Genomic DNA, 24,670 nt, shown 5'->3' with positions numbered 1-24,670 from the left:
CCCCCGCCCCTTCCCCTCCTCTTCTTCTTAAAGCGGCAACGAATCCTTCCAGGAGCAAGAGGTGGCCCCACTCTCGGTCCGAGACTTGCGGCGAGGAGGAAGCTGGGCGGGAGGTGTCCGCGCGGGGGCGTCGGGGCAGAGCTGCAAACCTGAGGCCTCCCTGGAGCCATGCGTCCAGGCTCCTGGTCTGGGGTGGGATGACTGCCTAGTCCTCCAACTGGGAGGGACCCTGTCTGATCTCCAAACTTCAGACAGGCCCCCACCACTTTCCAGGCTACCGGGGGAGAGGATCTGGGCGGGTTATTTTAGTGTTTGGGTTGGTGAGTTCATGCTGCCTAAACTTAATTCCAGGGAATGTCTCTAATCCGTACAGGAGGTGACTCCAGCTTGGAGAGGAATCATCAGTAGCCATCAACTTTGAACCCACACCCCCTCTCCTGAGCATGCTCCATGGTTGGCCCCTATTCCTGTCCCTGGGGTTGTTGGGGATTAACCTTGGGGTGCAAGTTGAACACCCAGTCAGCTTCCATTTTGTTGTTCTTGCGTTCAGCAAAGCGACTGGCCTGGTTTGCTCTGGAGTGGTTAACTGCACAGATCCATGTCCCAGTGCTCAGGGAGGTGTGTGTGTGTGTGTGTGTGTGTGTGTGTGTGTGTGTGTGTGATAGTTTTGTCCATGAGGGGTGTGTGTGTGTGTGTATGTGTGTGTGTGTGTGTGAGAGAGAGAGATAGTTTTGTCCATGACGGGTGTGTGTGTATGTGTGTGTGTGATAGTTTTGTCCATGACGGGTGTGTGTGTGTATGTGTGTGTGATAGTTTTGTTCCTGAGGGGTGTGTGTGTGTGTGTGTGTGTGTGTGTATGTGTGTATGTATGTGTGTGTGATAGTTTTGTCCATGAAGAAACAGGCACGGAGAAAGGATGGGGCTCAGCATCCCTCAGTAAGTGAAGACAGGATGCAAACCTAAGTCCCCTGGCCACAGATGGTTTGATTTTCTTAGATATAGAGATAGAGATATATAGATAGATAGATATAAAAATTTATTGTCAGCACTCCTAGTTTGTTAAGTCGTTATTTAGTAATTTTAGTCTCAGTTATAATTTTCAGCTAAACAAAGAAAAACAAATAGCAACCCCTTATTACCCTTGGCTTACTAGTTTAGTTTAAAGGAAAAAGTAATATGGGAAGGGGTTGTTGGAGTAAAAACAAAACACCACAAAAATTAGTGCATCTTCTTCCAGCTCTTCTTGGGTTCAATCCACCATAAAATCTTTTAGAAGCAAACTGGCTCTTACCCTTCCCTTCTTGCATCCCAGATCCCAACCTGAGTTTCACAGCCACAGGATTAGGGTGATTTGGGGTATGAGGGTGGAATCCTCCTGAGAGCCAGTTTGTGGTGCTAGGGATCCATCCCAACACCTGTGCATGCTAGGCAAGTGCTCTGCCACTGAGCCACACCCCGAGCCCTTCAGTCAGGGTTTGAAATCAGTTCCTTAACAGATTGTGTTTCTTTTCTTTCCTTTTATTCCTAGACTAGGTGTACATGAGGGCTTTCGGCTGTGCTACATCTGCTGACACCCTGTATATTTGTTCTGGAGTTATAGGGCAGACACTATAATGTTTGTGACTGAGGATAAACGTCAAGGAAACAACCCTTCAAAACATGTAGGGCCTTCCAACACCGACCCAGTACACAGACCTTCATGTGTTTTGCTTCCACTGGTGTGGTAAGTACATACTGGCTGAAGTGTAGCTTCTTTGTCGAGTGTGTTCCTGTATTCCCAACCACAGGCTTTTTATAGCTCTTATCTGATAAAGGGATTACAATGGGTCCCTTATGGATACATCAAAATATATTAATTTATTAAAAGGTATTCTATTCCTGCTGTGTGCAAGCTCCCTCCTCCTATCTTTCCCCGGAGGGCAGGGACTGTGTCTTATCAATTTTTTATTTCTTCTACTATCTAATATTGTATATTACATGAAATAAGTGCTGAATATATTGAATTTGATTTTTGCCTTTTGGTTTAACTTTTTTTAAAGAATACGTCGCTCTTACTGTGGGCAAAGTATAAGCAAGATCGCCACCTTGTGGGCATAATCAGAACATCATCTACTTAGAGAAAAGTATACATTTTGTACTGGACAGTTAATTAAGTTAAACTCAGGATAGGAAATGCCATTGTGGGCCAAACCGTGTGCGAGGGGTGATGGGGCAATCCAAAGTACTTGATGGCTCTGTGGTTTTGGCTGTTCGTGAAAGCTGTAAATGCCTAACTCCCAGAGATCCATCACTGTAAACAGCATGGGGAGTTTCTCTTGCTCCTTGTTTTTTGGTGGTCAGGGCACAATGCCTGGCACTTAGAGGGTGTTCAGTAACAATTTGCTGATTAATCTTTTGGAACTCTAATGAGTTGAAGCTCTGCAAGGAGCATGATCGAGTTTTGCTTTGCTTTTTTTTTTTTTTTTTAACAGCCTACTGTTACTACAGGACACCAAGATTTTCCTTTAAGTTCTTAAAAGGAGGAAAATATTGGTGAGGCCTCTGCATAATGAATGTGTCAGGGGGAGAGTATGTGATTTTCAGTCTGGGAAAGTTGACTTCAAACCTAGACACCCCAAATCCCAGAATCTCCCAGTCCTATTACTGGTACAGATGAAAATGAAGTTTAAAGAGCCTAGCTAAGATCTTATACCTCCAAAGATGGGCTCACTTTACCATTCAGCAGTCCTTGTCTTACTCTGAAGACTGAACACACTGTTACCAGAACAGAATGTATAAATAAGAACCTTAACATTTGAAATACAGAAGTGCAGAAAACTGAGGAATAAGCTAGTGCTTGCACATGCATGCATGCACACACAAATGCACCCTGCAAACTGGTGTCCAGTTTTAATATGATGTTTATTTTAGACAGTGTTTACAGATCTGCCTGTTCTCTTGTTGTATGGTAACACTCCTATTCTCCTTGCCTTGGCAGGCCCTGCTTGCCCTGACACCAAGGCTCTAGCAGGGAAACTCCATCTCCTCTAACCTCTGGCAGTTGCTGCTTATCTGTCCCTAAACAGGAACCTATTTGCTCTTTTAAGAGTTCCTTAATACTCCTTTAACTCCAATATGTTGCAACTCGCCTGCAGTCTTGTGTGAGCAATGATCAGGCTCACAGAATGGTGCCTCCTGGGGGAGCATAGAGACGGTGGGGTAAGAGCTGGGAGCAGAGAAGGAGGCTTGACGTTGGAAGATTTGAGTCTGGCTTTTCCATTTTCTGACTTGTTCCTTGGGCTAGTTTTTATCTTCTATGAATTTCAATTTCTCAACTTGAGAAATAAGGATAATAAATCGTACCTAACTCACAGGTTGTTATGCAGCTCAAGTGAAATATTAACGGTAACCATAACAACAGCATCAGCAGGTGCTTACCTTGCTATGGGTGTGGTGTGGGGCTAGGCCCAGCATGTATGTTATTTATCCCATGTAGCCCTCCCAACAGATACTGCCATTTTCCCTATGGTACAGATTGCAAACCAGAAGCATAGTCATCTACTAGCCTGAAGTCACAGGGTAGAGAAGTGACAGAGCTAAGGTTTCAGAACCCTTGGTAGATCAGAAATGACTGAGGCAATGTCAAGAATAAAAATGATTGTCCTAAATCAAGGATGCAACTCAGATTAAAGTTTGATTTGAAATGTTCTTTGGGGTTAATACTGAGCAAAAGTGGTTAAGTATCTCTCTTTGTGTTCCAATGACCTCAAACTCACTGGGTAACCTGGGCGCTCCTTCAGTGACAAAAGCCTGTTTGGTGGCTAGGATGGTAGGCATGTGTTACTGTGCCTAGCTCTAGTGAGCTCTTAAAAGCCCAGAGCCTCCAGGCAGCTTCAGGAAACCCACTCTTTGCTTTCTTTCCACTTGGTCTCCTTCATTCTGATCTTTGCTGAATTTTCTGTTGAGTTATAAGCCCCTCCCAAAGATAGAGGTACCCCCCCACACACACACTCATTTTGATGCTTCTGCAAAAGTAGGAGAGGAAGCTTGGATATGGTCGTGCACACCAATAATCTCACCTTTGGGGAGGTAGAAGAAGGATTGCACATCAAAGCCAGCCTGGGCTACATGGTAAGACCTTCTTTCAAGCAAATAAGACAGACCCTTCCCCAAACAGCAAAATGTTGACATTAAAGCTGACTCTAATATAACTCCATGACTGTGCGGTGTTGGCCACTATTGTTGAACTTGGGCAGCCTTCTAACTCTCTAGGCTACAATTCTATTGTCTGTGTCTGTTATGGACTGGATGGTTGTGTTCACTCCAGATTTATATATTGAATTCCCATTCCCCAACTTGATGGTATTAGCAGTGGGTCTGGGAGGCTTTGGGAAGTGATTGGATCATGAAAGTCATGATCCCCTCATAAATGGGATTATGCCCTGTTAAAAAAAGAATAAGTGCCCTCTTTTGACTATATGAGACCCATCAAGAAAATTGCTGGGTACCAACGTGTAGGAGTGCCTTCAAAAGACACTGAATCTGCATCCACCTTGATCTTGAACTCTTGAGTCTCTAGTGCTGTGAGAAATATTATTTGCTGTTAAACTACCCAGGCTATGATACTCTGTTGTAGCAACCTAAATTAAGACAATCTTTATTCTCCATTGTCTTTCCCAGTAAGGGATATTTTCTGCCTGGAGATTGTACTGATTTGAATGAGAAATGTTCCCCATAAACTAACACATTTGAACACCTGGTCCCCAGTTGATGCCACTGTTAGTGAAGGCTTAGGAGGTATACTTGTTACTTTTCTGTTGTTATGATTAAGTAACATGACCAAGGAACTTATGGAAGAAAGAGCTTATTTTGGCTTATGGTTCCACAGAGATAAGAGTCCATCATGGAGGAGAGGCATAGCAGCAAGAGCAGGCATGATGGAAGAAGCCAAAGGCTGAGAACTTGTATCTCCAACAGCAAACCAAGAAACTTGAAGTGGGATGAGGCTCAAAACTCTCAAAGCCCACCTCTAGTGACATGCTTCCAGCAGCTAGGCCACACCTCTTAAATGGTCCATATGGTCCATAACCTTCCCCAAACAGTGCCACAATTGACCAAGTATTCAAACACTTGAGCCTGCTGGGTATGGTGGTACATGCCTTTAAACCCAGCACTCAGGAGGCAGAGGCAGGTAGATCTCTGTGAGTTCAAGGCCAGCCTGGTCTACATAATGAGTTCCAGGCCAGCTGGAGCTACAGAGAGACCCTGTCTCAAAAGAACAAAACAACAAAACAAACAAATCCTTGGGCCTGTAGGAGACATTTTCATTCATGCCACCACTGGAAGTGAGGCTTTGCTGAAGGAAGTATGTCACTGAGGGGTGGGCTTTGAGTGTTCATAGCCTCATCCTACTTCCTGTTTGTTCTCTGCTTCCTGCATGTACTAGAAAATGTGAGCTCTCAGCTTTCTGTTCCATCTGCCTCCTGCCATGCTGCCCCCACCCCCATGATAACTCTAATCCCTTTAAAACCATAAGCCCAAATAAACTCTTCCTTCTATAACTAGCCTTGGTCATGGTGTTTTATCACAATAGAAAGGTAGCCAATGCAGGGATCATTTTCATTTTCTTAATCATATTATTTGACCATGATCTGCATCTTTCAAGAATGGCTTAACTAGGGCTGGGGAGATAGCTGAATCCATAAAGTGCTTACTTTACAAGCATGAGGACGTGAATTTGGACTCCCCAGCCCTCACATAAAAGCCAGGCATGGCAGTGACAATAAGTCCAGTCTGGGAGTGGGGGTGCAGAGACAAGTGGATCCTGGGGGCTCAGTGACCAGCCTGGCTAGCCAAACTAATAAATTCCAAGATAAGTGAGAGATCCTGTCTCAGAAAATAAAGTGGAGAGTGATAGAGGAAGACTTCAACCTCTAGCCTCCACACGAGCATCCCCCCCATGCACACATGCATCACACACACACACACACACACACACACACACACACACAGAATTGCTTAGCTGATCTCATCCTCACATATGTGGCTGTCAAAGGCAGTCCTTCTTAACTAATGGGCATATGTTCCAAGATCTCCAATGAATGCCTGAGGTCATGCATAGTCCTGAACCCTACATATCCTGTTTTTTTCATGTATGATCTGCAGTATTGCCACATAGTACCACAGTTAATCTGATGACTCCTTTGCATCTATTCAGCTTTGGGGTCATTATTAAATAAGATAAAAACACTGAAATACTGTGATAGTCAATCTGGTTACAGAAGGCTAGTGTCAGGTGGGCAACATATATAGCATGGATACCTTGGACTAAAGGGTGATTCACGTTACAAGTGGGGGATTTCATTATACTACTCAGTGATGCACAATTTAAAACTTATGAATTGTTTATTTCTAGAATTTTCCACCTCATATTTTTAGCCTGGCATTGATTGAGTATAACTGGAAAAACATGGAAAGTGAAAGTATGGATAAGAGGCCATTTGGATGCCTGGTTCTTACCATATAGCTAGCTAGGGGAAGGCCAGGGAAGAAATCAGTCCTTGATGCAATTGACCTGTCTGCCTGAATGGGCCCCACTTTTAAGAACACACTGTGTTTCCAAAAACAAAGTCAAAGTTGACACAAACCCTTTCAATTATAGTGAAACTAACAATTTTTTTATTCTCTTTATTCCAGGTAGCTGACTTTTTGGACCTGTGTTTGAAGGTTTGTGTGTTTACTGGCTGGAGCTTGGGATCTATTCTAAAGAACGGAGCTTTGGCAAATCAGTTTAGCAACTGAAAACACATACTGTAGTCCTCATTACACAGGCCGATGGTGAGAATTCTGGACTGGGCATTTGGGGCCTCTATCTTAATTTAGTTTAGTGGACATTTCCTGTCCACATGCTAAAGACCAACAGGCAGGAAGGAAGTGATGGGACATCAGATTTCCTTTTGTCTTTATGGCCTGAAGAAAGGAAGGCCAGTTGCTTCCTCTACTTCTACCCTCCTTTCCTATTTCTAGATGTTCTCTACCTTCTTCCTCTTGCTTCAGTCAGGGTGTTTTGGGTTCCTTGCTATAGGGGATTGGTTAAGGTTTAAGCATATGACATCATCTGGCCAATAGATTTGAGGAAAGGTCAGTGGGTGGTTCCTGGAAAAGATGTCCAACTGTTGGAGAAACCCCAGAAAAAAGCCGCTATTATGTTTTGGATAGGAAGGGGCTTCCCAGACTGCTCCAGTACTGAAGGGTTGGTTCCTAGCCAGTGGTACTCTTTTGGGATGTTCTGGAAACTTTAGAAGAGGCCTAGCTGGAGGAAGGTTGTCACTGAAAACATGTCCTTGAGGGTTATATCTTGTTCCTGGCTCCTTTTTGTCCCTCTCTCTGCTTCCTATCCTCCATGACTGAATGGTTTCTGCCACATGCCACCATGACATTGTTCCTAATCATGGGCATGGAATCCACAGAACCAAAGATGATTGGCTGAACCCTCTGAAGCTGTGAGCCAAAATAAACCCTCCTTCCCTTAAATTGTTCCCTCAAATATTTTTGTCACAGCTATGCAAAAGAAACGAATTTAGATGGCATGGTTCAGATATGGGTTGGGGGGGCCTGGAATCAGAGCAGGTATCCTGTAGGTGAAAGATGACCGAAGTCCATCACTTTCAGGATGACAGAACAGAAAAGTGGAAGGAACTAGAGTCCTTGGTGAGGTTTCTATGAGCCTAAGTTACTCAACCCAGGACTGTTCCTCCTCCGACTTCCCTTGTGTTTGAATTGGCATTTTTCTCATTTGCAGTCAGTTCCTGGATGAAATTCCCACTTACATGAATGCTTACAAACTAGAGAGGGAGGCGGACATCTCTTTCATCACAGGTTTACTGCTGGGTGTGGCAGTGTCTTTGGGAATGTGTGAGCTACAGCCAAACTGTCTTGTATTTGGCTATGACAACTCAGGAAAATCTCTTCACCTCTCTGGGCCTGTTAACTCGTCAGTGAAGAGAAGATAATTCGTGTTTTATTACTGTATAGATGAGATGTACTGTACTCATTTGGTAATTGTTTGGTAAGTTGTATGGCCTGCTATAGCAATCATGGAATTTTCTTAGAAAGCACACAAGAGCACAGAACAGGGAGCAACTGATTCTGCCAAGGAAGTTCAGGAAGGCTTCCTTGAGGAGGCAAATGGTAAGCTGGGTCTTAGAGGGCAAGTTGGGACTTACAAGTCCTAGTCTTAGGAGGAGGAGCCAATGGGAGATCAGCATGTGAGTTTAGTGGCCAAGTACCAGCAGGTACATCACCACACCTTTCAGACACTCTGTTTCTTCATCCTTGAAAGCATCTGTGTGTCGATCAGTTTGATCTTCTTTTGATAAATCAAGTAAATGTCAGACTCCCTCCCTAGATGTAGAGCTTTGCCTCCTGTTCCGTCACCTCAGATTGTTCATCTCAGCCCACCTTGAAGAAATTCACTCAACCAACATTTTCCACTAGAAACAGTGACTCTCCTTAGCTTTGTTGATTTTGATCTTCACGGCTGCCCAGAGCTTTATCCAGGGCACAATTAGCAATTCTGTGTCTCTCCAGCTTCTCCAGGCCCGAGTCTCATCAGTCACATAGATGCTGAAGCTTAATTAAGCCTGTAAAGCTTTCTGATTTCCTCCAATGAAAGGTGGCCCATAAGCACCAGGTTTTATTTTGGTGGCTCCTGCCAAGGGTTATTATAAATAGGACTTAGTACGACATGGCTGAGCTCTTAGGGCGATAATGTGTCAAGACCAATCGAGGCTGCCGAGAGCAGAGATATTATCATAATGGTTTCATCATCTGCACTGGGTGTTAATGGAAGTGGATGTGAAAAAAAAAGAAAAAAGAAAAATAAAAAAAAAAAGCACTGCAGGCAGCAGAGCCAGGATGGAGGAGACTGCAAGTGAAATATCGCCACCCCTGGGATCTCCATCATAATCATTAACTCTATTAGCCTTGGAGCCATTCTTCTGCCATCTCTCCTACATCAGGCTCAGCTCAAATAAAAAATGGACGCTTTAACTCCAAATGAAAATATATTCCTTTGCTGCTTTTTAAAATCCATTTATGTTAAAATGATGGCCAGCAGGTAAGTAATTCATAACTGGGGGCTCACCACAGTGCGGGATGCTGTCCTTAGAATCCTGAGCAGCTCAAATGGGAGACTGAGGGACTCCAGACCCAGAAAAAGACAGCGCCATTGGTCTGCAAAGCAAGCAGCTGGCAGAAAATGGAAGAGCACAGAGGAAATGGATGATGCTTGCTGGCAGGTGTAGTGAACGCAGAGGCGCTTCCTGTTTCCACAAAGGTGGGCACACGTTCGTCCATGATGTAGCCCTGGTTCAGAATCCACCAGCTTCCTCAGCTCCAGGGTTTGTGGCTGAAAACCAGTATTGTGCTTCCTGTGGACAATCAGCAACGTGACGATGAGCATCATGACAGTGTTGTGACCCATTTTCCAGCTGCAGCTTCTCTGGGTCCAAAGTCTTATTTGATGGGCTTGGACAGGTCCAAAAATTTTCTCCCCGTTTCCAGAATCCCTGCAGCATTGTCCCTCAAGTGTGTCTCTTTCTGGCTTCTTCCTGCTTCCAACACACATTACATGGGTATAAGGTTTCTTTGTGTGTGTGTGTGTGTGTGTGTGTGTGTGTGTGTGTGTGTGTGTGTAAGAGAGACAGAGAGACAGAAACAGGTGGAGGTCCTTCCATGCGGATCTAAGGTATTGAACTCAGGTCATTAGGGCTTGGCAGCAGATGCTTTTACCTGCTGAGCCATCTTGCCAGTCCAGGTGTGAAGCTTTGTAGCCAGGCCCCCTTTCCTCATGGGAAGTAAAAGTATCAGGAGTTTAATGACTTTTCTGGAGCTCCAATGGGTTTGTCACCTCACTCTGTTTTGCCCATTTAACATCCTCTCCTTCCTTTCCCTTCCCTTCCCCCATTGGAGAGAAACAGGAGAAATTTTGCTCTTACATCTTGTAAAACACATTCACATTCCCCTTCCAGAATCTCAGCTTCTAATCCAGCTCAACAGATTGTCAAGATTTCTCTAAGTGTCGAATTGGAGAGCCCATGGGAGAAGCTCTGGTGGACGCAATTGAATAGTTCCAGCATGTTTGCAATCTGCCGGAAGTGTGCTGAGCACTTTTCTGTGTACTTAATCTTTAACACCCCACTTCTCACTCCCATTTAGTTGATGGGGAAGCCGGAGCATTTCAAGAGCTCGGCTTGGTCTCAGAGACTTCTGCTATGGAACAAAGGAGGAACACCAACCACAATCCTCCCAAAGACCAAAGTTATGTTAATCACAACAGATTGAGCATCCCTCATTTAAAAATCCAAAATTCAAAATACTACAAAGTCCAAGACATTTTGAGTGCAGATATGACATCCCCCACCTGCCCTCGTGATGGGTTGCAGTCAAAACACAGGTGCAATAAGATTGCAGGAAGGTACTTTCAGGTTAAGCATAAAAAGCACATGTAAAAGGTAAGTGAATCTGTGTTTAGACTGGGAGTTCATTCCCAAGACGTCTCATGACATATATGCATGTGTTCCAGAATCCACAGTGTTCAACATTTGAAACATTTCTGGTCTACACATTTTGGATGAGGGACACCCAACCTGTACTTCAGAGGTTCCTGGGACTGAGACCCTCCTGGGTATTCAGCATAGAGGACCTACCCGCACAAGGACTTGTCTCTCTCCTTGGCCCTGGTGCATTGTCTCCTCTAAGCCTGCCTGAAGTTGGTACTTGTCACCTGTCATCGCTCCTCCCCTCTGCTGAGGGCTAGAGCCCAGGTCCACTCTCAGGGAGATGAGTTGCAGCATGAAGGGCTCATGGGATTAGCAGTTTATGACTGGGATCAGAATGGTTGGGAAAGAAGGGGCTGGACTTTGAGCACCTGGGACAGATCCATCTCTGTCTTCGGCCCAGATTGATTTTTGCCTAGGTTGGAATACTAGAAAACTAGCTGTCATTTCCCCTGTGGTTGTGCCCCACCCCCAAGCCAACTCTGAGTTTATGGGAGGAAAGTTGTCCCTGTGGGACTGGGCATGTTTGTTGTGCCCTATGACACTGAGACTCGCTTGGCTTTAGGGTATCTCTAGTTTCTTTTCATCTCACTCAAAGGAAAAAAGAAGAAAGTAACCTCGGAGGCCACTTCTTGCTGAGTTTAAAGATTGGCAACATTTTAGGGACATTTGGGCCTGAGGAATATTGGGAGAGGGGCAGGGGAATGGTGATGCTGGTCTGTTTATAATAGCTCTTGGCCCTTCTGCTAGCCTGTCTGAATTTTCAGCCTGCTAGGGCAGGTAGCAAGGCAGGATGAGTGACTGTTTTCATTAGATGGAGAAAGACAACCTTCAGAGAGATGCATGACAAGTCCTGGCAGGAACTTGAATGCACTTTACCTGATTCCTACCTCAGAGGGTTCAATGCCCTCTGCCCTGCCCCGCCCCCGCCCCAGCCTCTCAGTTTGTTCAGTGCTATTCACATCTGCAAGTTCTGTCACTTTCTCAGGTTTACCATGTTCCCAAATTTTCTCACTCATTTACAAGCCCACTACATGCATATGTTTCATGTGTGTGACAGTGTCCGCAGAAACTCCAGTAATGAGGGTGGAAAATGAAGCCTGAGAATTGCTAGCCCCGCCCCCCCCCAGTGTACTTTCTATCTTGCTTCTCAGCACCTGTGGTCCGAAGGAAAACGCAAAGGAAAATGAGGGGGAAAAGGCCGGAGGAAAAGAGAGTGAGACTATTTTGAAATTATTCTGTCTGCCTACCTGTTTCCATTGGTTACCAGAAAAACTAAACAAGGGGAGTCAGAGAGACAAAGAGGAACTTGCACTCCGTGCTGACTTATTTTCTCAGTGAAGTAATAAAAAAGAAAAAAAAAAAAAAAAAAAAAAACAAAGCATAAAATGGCCCTGAGATGTCAAAGAGGAGATGATAAGAAATAAAACACTTCCCTCATTTTCCTGACTGCTCAGCGGGATATCCTCGCTCCTATCAGTGAAATCAAGCCTGCACATCAAAGCATGCTGTTTGCCTTGACCTTTGTCTTTCCCTTTTAGAAGGCTGTGGAGTTGGGGGTGATGATGGGGCCTCATGACTTTTTAGAATCTCTGAGTCCACCTGGAGCACACAGAGCCTTCCCCATCTTGGTTTTCTCCTTTGCAAAATGGGGCATTCATCCTTGCTCACAGGAGTTGTGGGACACTTAAATGAGATTATGGGATTAGAAAAAGTACAGCAGGTGAAAAGTTTTAATACTGCTTCTGAAATGCCATAGTTTTAATCAATATGAAAAGCTCCCACACCTGGCTGCATAGGCAACTTCTACATTTTTACTGTGTTCATTTTCACTGTATACTTCATAAGGCATCGTGGAAAGGGTGTGTGTTTTTATGAATGGATGTGTGTAGTGCACAAGCTAAGGTTATGATCAGATACAGTGTTATAAAGAATGTGACATTTGTAAATTTGTTTGTGTGTGACTGTACAATTTGTAGTCACTGCTCAGACTGGACTCAGTGGCAAGCAAGTTAAGAGCTCAAGTTAATGGGTACCCAGACTGAGTGTCCCCAAGTCTGCAAGCAGGAAGCTTGTTGTTGTTATGATTTTAATTGAATTTAATTTTACTTACATGTCTGTGGATGTGTGGATGTGAGTGCAGGTGGCTGTAGAAGCAGAAGAGGTGTCAGATCCATCAAATCCCCCGGAGCTGGAGTTTCAGGTGGTGTGAGGCTTCCAACACGGGCCCTGGGGACTGAACCTGGGTCCTCTGGAAGAACATTAAGTGCTTGTAACAGCTGAGTCGTCTCTCCAGCCAGTTTTGGTTTGGGGACAGGCGATCGCTTTGTAGCCCAGGCTAGCCTGGAACTCAACCATTCTGCCTCAGCCTTCTGAGTGCCGAGGTTACGGATATACCACCCACCACTCATGGCAACAAGAAGCTTTCTGTCAAGGGTGTGGCTGTAAGATGTCTCAGCTGTCATCACTTCCATTCAGGCTTGTACATCCCAGAAAGGAGCAATCTGACTGGTGCATTTTGGGAAAAGTTTCCAGCTTTTTCCAAGTGACAGAGTATTATGGGACCATCATTCCCTGTGTATCTCTCCCAACTCTTTTCTCTTACTTGATTTTCAAAATAATTTTACATTCTTTTAAAAATAATGAATACTGTGACAGTGAATAAAGTGGGTAGGGCCAGATTGAAGATCTCAACAAAGAGTATTTTGTGTATCTTTTATAGGGAGCCAATAAAAATCTAAGCCGAGCACGTGGTTCACCATTTCTGTGCCATGTACTGCATGACAGAGTGACATGCCATCTTAGTACATGGTGACAGTGGTGACGTTCTGTCAGCCCCACAACAGCAACAAATCTTGCCTTCTTGGGTCTAGCAGTTAGCTGATCCAGCATTTCCATATACTTGCTCAGTGCTGACTGACACATTGTGAAGGTCACCATTTGAGACCTTGATTTGGGTAAAGGAAAGTAATTGTTGCCTAATTTTTCTATCTCTAGCTGTTGCTTTACACAGAAATCACACAGAAAGTATGCAGGAAATGGTGTGTATGTGTGTTGGTGTGTTTGCCTGTGTGAGAAAGACAGAGACAGGGTAACAAGGGCAGGCAAAAGAGGCAAACATCCCACCATTCCAAGGCAGGATGATTTAGGGTTTGCCTTGAACAAGCTCAAAGGAAGACTGCATTTTCTCTGCTGCCTGTTTGTGTTTCCCAGGAAAGAGGAGCCCAGCCAGGGCTGGAGAGGTTGAGGAAGGAGTGAGAATTGGGACCCTGGCCAGCTGGAGGGGCAGGAGATGCTTCCTGCTCTCAGCAATGCTTCCTGGCAACATCTGCCCACACAGGACTTGCCTGGTCACCTCCCCTCCACAGCCAGAGCGTCGTTGTCCTTCCAAGGGTTAGTAAATTTTCTTCTTGGACACACACACTTCCTTGTGATTTGTTTTGGTTTATTTTGGGGGATGAAGTTGGGTTGCTGGGAAATGGTCAGAAACTGTTTTTGTGAAGGAAAAGGCCCATCTCTGGCAACTGTGGTCACCAACTAATGATGAAATATGCAGGGCTCACTACCTACCAGGCAGCTAGCATTGCCTCACCAGGCCTCTTTGGTGGGGTTATGACCCCCATGTACAGGGGAGCAATCTAGGGTTCTGAGAGCTTAAGTGAATGCCTCAAGTTGGCACAGCTTTGCAGTGGAAAAGCCAGATGCCAACATGGGACAGGGTTTCTCCAGGTTGCCCTAGTAACCTACCCATTTTTGGAAAGCCAGCTCACAATGACCTTGCAGCTCTGTGACAGATCTCTGGGACCTATCACAGAACTGCTTAGAAGCCTCAGCCTTTAACACAACAGATTGAGGACTAGGGTATCATGTTTACCGCCACAGTTTGTAATAGCACTGTGATAGCAGTGGTACAATTTGGATCTGAAATGTACCTCAAAGACCATTGCTGAAGGCTTGATGTCAGCTGTGGGCTTTTGAGGGGCTGTTGTAAGAGCTCAGATCCCAACCATGGGTTAGTCGCATGATAGACTGATAATTGAATGGACTTCTGGGAGGTGCTAGACACAATAGAAGGGGGGGCCCAATTGGAAGAAGTAGGTGCTTATGCGCAAGCCCTTCAGACTATTTTAGTCCCCACCCATCTCTCCCCTCTCTCTGCCTTCTGTTTGCCATGAGGTGAACAGCATTCCTCCACACCTGCTCTCAGCCACTGTATTCTGCCTTACCAGGAGCCCAGAAGCATGGAAACAAATGACTATGGATCGAAACCTTTGAAGCCATGAGCAAAATTAATTTCTCCTTTATGTTGATTTTCCCAGGTATTTTGTCACAGTGACAGAAAGCTGATTAACAAGTATAATTTAAGTCAAGCCTTCTGAGATTATTTTTATTATTAAATATAATATTTTAATTTATTCTTTAAGAATACTCAAGTCTTAACATGTAGTCAGGAGACTAAGGCACTGTGAACTGTCAGGAGTCTGCATTAGTTACTTTTCCGTTGCCGTGATAAAATACCATGACTGAAGGTCACCTATAGAAGAGTTTATTTTGGCTTAAAATTCCCAAGGGATGAGTCTATCATGGTGGACAGGCATGGCAGCATGCAGGGATGGTAGATGGAGCAGGAAACTGAGAGTTCACATCTTCAACAATAAACATCGAGAGAGAGAGAGAGAGAGAGAGAGAGAGAGAGAGAGAGAGACTGGAAGTGGGGCAAGGTATGAACTCTCAATGTCTATCCTCCAGTGACACACTTCCTCCTGCAAGGCCATATGTCCTAAAGCTCCACAAACAGCACCACCAACTGGGGACCAAGAGTTCAAATATGTGAGCCTAGGGGGACATTTCTCATTCAAATCACCACACCTACACACCCAGAAAGGAGACAAGGGCTCTTTCAAAGATAAATATGGAAAGCACATTCCTACCTTCTGCCCTCTGACCCTCCCTCTCTGTCTTTCTTTTCTTTTTTTCTCTTTATTTTTTAGATAGGTCTTAGGTGAATCCAGGTCTGCTCCCAACTTGCTAAGTAGCCAAGGATGACCTTGAACTCCCAGTCTTCTGCTTACCCCTCAAGTGCTGAGATTACAGGCCTGTACTGTATATGCACATCTTGTTTATGCAGTGCTGGGGGTTGAACCCAGAACTTTTCATGCATGTTAGATGAACACTCTATCTATTGAGCCACATCCTTAGCCCAAAATAGTTCTTTCACAGGCAATTTCAGACTCTGGGTTTCCTATCCCCTGGAGTTGCTGAAACAGGATATGAGACTGAATGGCTTTATTGGAACTGAAAATATTGTGCATTGTATACTAACTGCTTCTGGCTATAACTGGAATAAAAATGACATTGCTTCAGACGATACTATGTGCTAATTAAACCAGCAGAGGATGGAACAACAGAAATACAACAGCAACAAAAATTAGAGTCATGGGCCTCAGCATACTCCCCTAGCAGGATGGTTGAATTTAAATTTCCATTATTTTGAGTGAATGGGGCCCTGAGGAATCATATAGGGATGGTGTTTTATGTGATTTCAGGAAAGTCCCTCATAGTATGGGAGCTTTTAATGAAACTCTACCATGCATGGCTGAAGAAGAAAAGTACCAAATACATGCATTCCTAGAAAAAAGTCTAGGAGGACACATACCTTAATGCTAATAGCTGATTATCCAGGGAAAAGCAATCTTGAAGAGAAAGGTCATTTTGATTTTCCACTAAAAAAATTAAAAAATATGTTCCTGGAGTGGTTAAGTTCATAATATACAGCACCCATTTAAACATATTTTTAAGCACATGTTAATTATACATAATGATGGGTTTCATTGTGACATTTTCATACATGTACATATAGTATTTCATTTTCATTTCCCCTGGTATTCTCTCTTGTTCCCTTTCTACACCCACTGATCTCCTTCTTCTTGCCTACTAGTCCCCCTTCCGCTTTTGTGTGTGTGTGTGTGTGTGTGTGTGTATGTGTGTGTGTGTGTGTGCACACACGCGCGCGCACGCACGCGCTAAGGAGTGTTGTTTATAGGAGCCTGGGTGAAAGTTTGTTTGCAGATGTATGGGCACTTTACCAGTGGCTACGCCACTGAAGAAAAACATCTCTTCCTCCCCCCCATCAACCATTAACTGTATAAATCCACAGATAGCAGTAGGCCCTGTGAGTCCCTTCCTCTTTTGTGACAGGGTATTGACCAGTCCAGTCTTGTGGGGGTCTTGACACCATCTACTTTTGAGCAGACCAAACCAATCAAGAGATTGCTTGACACTGGGATGGTTCTTTCTTCGTGACACCAGATTATCAGAAGGGAGATGAAACAAGTGACAATTATAAAGCTGTACCAGGGCTGCGGATGTCACTTAGTTGGTAGAGTGCTTGCCTAGTATGCAGCAAGACCTCAGTCAGCCCAAGCTCTACACAAAGCAGGTGTAGTGGCTTACACCTGCAGTCCTAGCACTCCGGAGGTGGAGACAGAGGATCAGAAGTTCAAGGTCATCCTCTGCTACATAATGCTAGCCTGAGAAACATGAATTCCTGCCTCAACTTATGCCCCCATTCCCATCCCCTCTCCCAGATCAAGAAGCTGCCCCAATGGAGGGCCTGAGCCTGGATGGCAGCTGCAGAGATGGAAAAGAAAGAGGAGAGTGCTGAGCACCAGTGAAAACCACCAGCCCAGCTATCTCCTGAACTGGCTTCCAGCTTAGGAACTGGTGGTGCATCCTGAGGCTAGAGCCTAGTGACTGATGTGAGCCATGGAGGGACCCAAAGGACCTGGATTTTGACTATTAGACTTTTGAAACAATCCTTCAGAGGACTGGGATTTCCCCAGGAATCTCATGCTGGGAGAAGGATAAAGCTGTAGTCTGGTGGCAGCCAGAGGGGGATCTTGTCTTTGGCAGAGACTTCATAAGGTCCTGATATCTTGTCAGGCCACCCTGAAAGAGGAGTATGGCACAATGACAATGGTGATGGGTAGGACACACCTTGACCAGAGTTGCTTAGCTATGCATAGCTCATACCCTCTATTTAAGCATAAGCCTCCTGTTAGGTACCTGGAGATGGACTTGGGGAGGAAGAGGATTATTGGATTTCTCTGTTCCTCTTCCCAATGTGGCCATATTGAATAAATCTTTCTCTTCTTTCCATTATTTGTCTGTTTAATTGGCCTATGAGGATGGGTCGTCAAACCTAGCTTGTTAGAGCTGCCCAGTGTCCAGACTCTAACAACTCCAATAATAACCTCATTTCTTTTCCAAACCCCATATAGGTAATATGTGTACTGTGTCAGCAATTACAGGGCAGGCTGCCCTCTCAAACTCCCATTAATCTTGGACCAAGTCTCCATTTTTCTTAGCGTGGAAGAGCCCAACATTGGGATCACCATGCTCCATATGTTTTTTCTGCTTGTAAGTCCCACCCTTGGGTGGTAGATAGCTTCTGAAAAGCACCAACAAAATAATCAACTGTCACTGGCATCCACTACAGGTGCGGTACTGAAGGGGAGGGCAGGTGGCTTCTCTGGCACCCACTTCAGACTGCCACAGTAATGCCTCACAACTAAGCGGGGTCTGGGCTTTGAGCCTTATCTTCCCTCTGCCTAGTCCTAAGTTCCATTGCCCCAAACACACAGTCTACCTCCTACACGGTCCTCAGGGCCAGGAGCTATTAACCACTGACAAAGCATCTGTTGATTCAGGCTTTGTTTGGTTGCCTCTAAGATAGCATTTAATAAATGCAGACTCTTGGCTTAATAGGTCAGTCATTGTGTACCATCAAAATGGCAAATTAATTACTAGGGGCTTGTCTTAGTCACTTTTCTCTTGCTGTGAAAGAAACACTGACCCAAGCAATTTATAGAAGGAAGAATTTATTTGAGCTTACAGTTCCAGGGGAATTACAGTCCATCTTGGTGGGGAGGCACAGTGGCAGGAGGTGGCTGGAGAAGAGGAGCGGAAGCTAAGCTCTACATCTTCCAGCAGATACAGGAAACAAGAGAGTGAATGGAGATCTGGCAAGGCTTAAGAACTCTTTAAGCCCACCCCCAGTGCCATGCTTCCTCCAGGATGGCCACACCTTCTAAAACCTTCCAAAATAGCACCACCCATTTTGTGGGGACAAAAATGTCCAAATACTTGGAGCCTATGGGGGGACATTTTCATTCAAACCATCACATTCCACCCCCTGACCCTCATAGGCTCATGACCATATAAAATGCAAAATGCATTTAGTCCAACTTTAAGAGTCCCCATAGTCATTATCAGTCTCAATACTATTCGAAAGTCCACAGTCCAAAACCTATTCTGAGACTCAGGTAACTGTAAGCCTCTATAAAATCAAAAGACAAATTACATACTCCCAACATACAGTGGAACCGAATACACATTACCATTCCAAAAGGGTGGACTGGAGGGATAGTAAGGAAATTCTGGACCAAAACAAGACCAAAAACCAGCAGAGCAAACACCAAATCCAGTAGCTCCATGTCCAACTCCTGAGACTTCATTTCCAAAGGGCTTAGGTGGCTCAGCCTCTCTAGCTTTACTGTGTGCAACACACATCTCTCTCTTATGCTGGTACCACTCCCTGTACGCAGATCTTCTTGGCAGATGCCTCACAGCTCTGGCATCACGAACTTCTTGGGGTCTCCATTGTCAACCAGGCTTCACCTTCACAGCTTCATGCAATGGCCTATCAGGGCCTTCTCTAGGCTGGGGCACCCCTGCTTTATGCTGCCTGGCCTCCGAGGCTCTCTGAAACCTTGGAAGAATTGATGACCTCTTCACGCTTCCATCTTTCATGCCTCTAAAGCCAGCACCAGGTGAATGACACTGCCAAGTTCGACTGCAAGTTTGGGATGGACCCCAGCCTGCTTTATCCATTTTAGAAGCTTTTCTCTTCAGTGGCCCCTGCAGCATTTTCATTTCACAAGTTGGAGGCTTAACTGGGTGTGGTCTTGCCCTGGAGGCACTGTCTCCATTGTTTAAGTTTGAATCTCTAGGTACCTCCTTAATAACTTTAATCTCCTTAATCACTTTAATCTCCTTATCAATGGGATCCTCTCTATCACATGCCAGGGCTCCAACATTTATTTTCCTAGTGCTCTTTTCAATCCAAACTACATTTATTTCTGTCCCATTTGCTCTCTTTCACTGTAGATCTGCATAATATTCACCATTAATAGCCATGCCACCATTTCTACATAAGGCTGTCTGGAAATTTTTTCTGCCAAAGAAATTAGTCCATTACTTTTCAACTTAGCCTCAGGCAAGCTTTTTGGTCTAGGGCAGACTCCAGCCAGACTCTTTGCCAAAATATCCCAAGTGCTGCTTAAGTCCTTATTTCCCTCTGAAACTACATTGTTCTCAGCACTGCTTTCTTCCAGCCCCCTACTAGAATGGCCTGTTAAGCTCTGCTTACAGCAGTCAACCACTTTTCTAGCCCAAACTTCCAAAGTCTTCCACATTCCTCCAAAACCCCACATGGTCAGGTTCTTCACAACCAACAGCCCATTCTCTGGTATTAATTACTGTATTAGTCATTTTTCTGTTGCTGTGATGGAAACATTGACCAAAGTTTATAGAAGGAAGAATTTATTTGAGCTTACAGTTCCAGGGGAATTACAGTCTATCTTGGCAGGGAGGCATGGTGGCTGGAAGTGGCTGGAGCAGGAGCAGCAGAAGTGAAGCTCTACATCTTCCAGCAGGCACAGGAAACAAGAGAGCAACTGGAGATCTGGCAAGGCTTAGGAACTCTCCAAGCCCACCCCCAGTGACATGCTTCCTCCAGGATGGCCATACCTTGTAAAACCTCCCAAAATAGCACCACCATTTGGGGACAAAATGTCCAAATACTTGGAGTCTATGGGAGACATTTTCATTCAAACCATCACAGGGTGGTACTTGGGATCTACTAGAGGTCCAACTAAAGCAGTCTCTTTTGTTCCTAATTTGCAATAAACATATTTCTGGCCAGTCAATATTTAACTCAAGTAAAGTAACTATCTTGCTAAACCTGATCAGTTAAATTTAAATGGAAGTGAAGAATGAGTGCAAGTGGAGAGGGTTGGATCAATCTAACTCAGTCCTTCCCACCTGCCAGGACCCCAGCATAGGCTCAGGAAGCTCCCTGGATTCACAGTAGCTCCTCATGCAGGGGTAGAGCCACTAGCATCCTTGGCTCAAGGACCTTTCCCTTGGTTATAAACTTAATCACCATGATTTCAATGACAGCTGTCATTCTCAGTGCTGATGTGTGGAAGGTGCTCTAATCTAAAATCTCCAGTTCTCTGGTTGGAGAGATGGCTCAGTGTTTAAGAGCACTGGCTGTTCTTGCAGAAGACCCAAGTTTGAATCCCAGCACTTACATGGCAGCTAACAACTGTCAGTAACTCTAGTTCCAGGGGGATCCAATGCCCTCTTCTGTCCTCCATGGGCACTGCATGACATGGATGCACTCACACACATAAAAATAAAATAAAATCTCCAGTTCTCCCAGCAACCCTGATTTAGAGATGGAGAAAATGACCCACAGTGATCAAATAACCTGCCCAAGGTTATGCATGTTTGTTAATTGGTAGAGCTGGGATGCAAACTCAGTATATTTGGGAGCTAAAGCCATCTTCTCTTCAGATGCAGAGACTGTGAGGCCTTGAACATGGAGTTTGGGGTAATTCACAGGAGGGTCTTGCCCTTGGCTTACAAGCTGATAGCTGGAGCAGCTTGTTTTGCTCTGGTCTCTTCTCTGTTAAGCCCCAGGCTTGCTCTAGCTCCTCACGGCCACTGAGGAGAGCCACCCCACCCACTTTTGTGGTTCACTGTCTTCTGCATCCCCACGTGTTCCAGCGGGAAGTCTTAGTACCACACTCTGACCAGAAAGAAGTTCCCAAGGAGAAAGATAAGTGTCTGGTGTTCTGAACTCTCAGAGAATCAATTCTCTGCTTTGCAAGTCTTAACTGCTCAGCGCAGGCCACAGGCTCACAACTGATGCCAGGCAGCCTAGTAGAGAAACCAAAAGTCAAAGGGACTGCCTGGGGCTTCACTACAGCTCTATGTGGAATGTTGAGATGCCTATGAAGTAGCCTGGTGGCCAGATCACATGGTTCAAAACAACCCACAGATACAACAGAGGTTGTTTGGAAGCCAGGGCATCCATTTATGTCATGACTTCAACACATATTTATTTGCCACCTTTGGATAAAGCAGTCCTGGAAGCCCAAGGTTTGGAGGCTAGAAACAGAGGGTCTCAAGGAGCTAAGAGATTAAAGAAGATTCACAGAGCCACTGGTAAATAAGACAAGAGCACACAGTCTACTAGGCATGGATACCAGGCAAAAGCACATGTGCCCTTGGTTCCAAGGACTTTTTATAGGAAGTCACATAAAGGTGACTTCTTGCCTAAACTGGTTATACAACAGATTACATTACTGTTCACTTTTGGAGTCCCTAGATATTTGGGGTCAGTTATTTTATGCTGACTCATCCCTCCAGATAGCTAGTGTTAGCCAGCCATTTTGGCTCATGCTAGAAATCCATTATCAGTGCCATGTTATATAAACATAAACAGGCCCTTGAGTCTCTACGCGAGACCAGCATAGGAAGAAGCAGCCAACTCTCCTCAGGTTCCTGGGCCAGTCCCAGTATTAACACCAGAAGTTCTGTATCTCGGAAACCCCTTGGCTTGTGGGACAGTTGAGTTTGAGTGCCGGCCTACCAGTCAGTGTACCTACTTCCCAGGTGCCCACTGTATGCCAGGCAGTATGACAGGGCTGGGAGAGCAGCAGTAGGCAAAGAATGGTCCGTAGGATCTAGGGGTCACTTTTTAAGAGCAGTAGGTCATTCACTAAACAGAATAAGACTACTTCTGATGAGCCCAAGCACCAGAGGAGGCTGGGGCTGACAAGGGACAGAGGCCTCAAGAAGGGAGAGGGGGTACCCATATGAAGATTTGGGGCCTGGGTTGTCCAAGCTGAATGATCAAGGGCAAGACCCTTACATGGGAACAAATATGCCAGGCTTGAAGGTGGGAAGGAAAGTTAGTGTGGGTAAGTACAGGGGAAGGAGAAAGAAGAGAGAAAGGAAGGAGGGGATAGGGAAGCATGGAGGGGTCCCTGATAGTGGAGAATTATGGGCTCTGTGCTAGATAAGCCCCTGGGAAATATTGCTGACAAAAAAGAAACAAAGGTTCAGAACTGTTAGGTGGAACTGGACAACTTGTTGCATAAGGCTGAGGAGGGAACACACTGTGATGGTGGAATGTGAAATGTCCCCCATAGTCTCACATCTTTGAACAGTTGATCCCTAGCTGGTGGCAGTGTTGGAGGAGACTGCCAAACAGTTTAGACACAGTACCCAGCTGGTGAAAACAGGGATTGAGGGGTGGGGTATGAGGGTTTGGGGCTGGCTCTGCCTCTGGCCCCAGGGTCTCATCCTCTGATGGCTGATGGATGATAGCCAGTTGTCTCATACCCTCATTGCCACATCCAGGAGCTGCCATCCTATAGTGCCTTCCCTACCTTGTTGGACTATATACTGTGAACTCTGAACCAGAATAAATCCTTCCTCTTTTAAGTTGTTTCTGTGCAGTATTCTGTCACAGCAAAGAGAAAAGTAATCCACAGTACTCTAGAGATACCACACCATACTTCCCACTCACATGTCCTTTATTTATGAGGTTTTAGTGAATTGTAGGGATGACCGATTGTCTCAGTTTCTTGGTGGCTATGATGAAACACTGACCAAAATCAACTTGGGGAGGAAAGGGTTTATTTTATCTTACTCTTCCAAGTGATGGTCCAGTCCATCACAGAGGGAAGTCTGGGCAGGAACTCAGGGCAGGAACCTGGATGCAGGAACTGAAACATGGACCACTGAAGAATGCTGCTCACTGGCTTGCTTCTCTTGGCTAGCTCAGCTACTCCCCTTATATAGCCCAGGTCAACCTGCTCAGGGATGGTACCACCCATGGTGGGCTGGGCCCTTCTCCATCAATTAGCAATTAAGGCAATGGCTCATAAACAAGCCAATGCTTTGGAGGAAATTTTTCAGTTGAAATTCCTCCTTCCCAGATGTGTCAAGTTGACAACTGAAGCTAACTGGCATACTCATTGTGTATTATATCATTCAGTGGATATGGTGAGGTCCAGCGTGTGCCCAGTACAAATTGACCTCTTTATGGACATCCTTTTAGCATTCATGTATGAGAAGAAAATAACTAGGCAAGCAGAAAAGTTCTGGGTTCTTTGATCCATCCATCTTCTATGGCTTCTCCTGGGGGAGGCTGCTAGGCTTCTTCTCTCTAACCAATCAGGAGATGGATGGAGATGGAAGTTGAGTGCTCGCCCCTTCATTGCCATCAGAAATCTTGTAGCATCTGTCAGACCAAGACAGATTGCCTCATGCTTGGTGAGGCCTGCAGCGTCCACAGGGTCCAGCGGGAAGGCCCCACGTGCTGCTTCAATGTTGTTATTGGCAACATGATTGAGAGGGAAGCCGGGTAGTCTATCAACTTGGCCTTCATGGGACTATTAGAGGGAAGCAAGAGATAAAATGTATTTTGTTTTCAACAAGGTTTCCTTTCTGTCCTACATGATCAACTCCAAAGCACCATAAAAAATGACTTTCTGTCCTTACTCTTAGGACACTTGGGAATTGTTAGGAGAGGTGCAGCTGAAGACTTGAGCATTGATCTTCACTGAGGAGTATGATGTTGCTGTTCCGAAGGTTTATATTTGTGGTAGACAGAATAATGCACCTCCTCTCCAACCTGACTACATGTGATAAATCCTGGCACTGAACATGCCATGTTACATAGAAAAGGGAAAATCAGATTGCACTTGCATTTGAGGAGGTGAACCAGTGAATTTTAAAATAGGGAGAGTGAAGGTCAGGTGTTTTGAGACCCTGTCTCAAAAAAATAATTGGAGAATGGAGCTAGGTATGGTGGCACCACACACCTTTAATCACAACATTTGGGAGGCAGAGGCAAGTAAGTCTCTGTGAGTTTGAGGCCAGTATGGTCTACACAGTGAGTTCCAGGCCAGCTAGGGCTAGGGCTACAAAGTGAGGCCCTGTCTCAAAAAAAAAAAAAAAAAAAAAAAGGAGGAGAAACTGAGACTGGAAAG

At 45.1% G+C, this 24,670-nt stretch overlaps 1 long non-coding RNA gene across 1 annotated transcript; it reads left to right on the top strand.

Annotated features, from left to right (window-relative positions):
* Positions 1 to 1,402: 1,402 nt before the first annotated feature.
* On the top strand, positions 1,403 to 17,357 carry LOC103749505. The gene is made up of 4 exons (XR_607946.3): positions 1,403 to 1,723; positions 6,676 to 6,816; positions 13,752 to 13,931; positions 17,126 to 17,357. It is a non-coding gene; the product is annotated as an uncharacterized LOC103749505 (long non-coding RNA).
* The last annotated feature ends 7,313 nt before the right edge of the window (positions 17,358 to 24,670 follow it).

The sequence above is a fragment of the Nannospalax galili genome, unplaced genomic scaffold (genome assembly GCF_000622305.1).
Source record: "Nannospalax galili isolate Female #2095 unplaced genomic scaffold, S.galili_v1.0 scaffold126, whole genome shotgun sequence".
Taxonomy (NCBI): domain Eukaryota; kingdom Metazoa; phylum Chordata; class Mammalia; order Rodentia; family Spalacidae; genus Nannospalax; species Nannospalax galili.
This window is presented reverse-complemented; position numbering and strand designations above follow the sequence as displayed.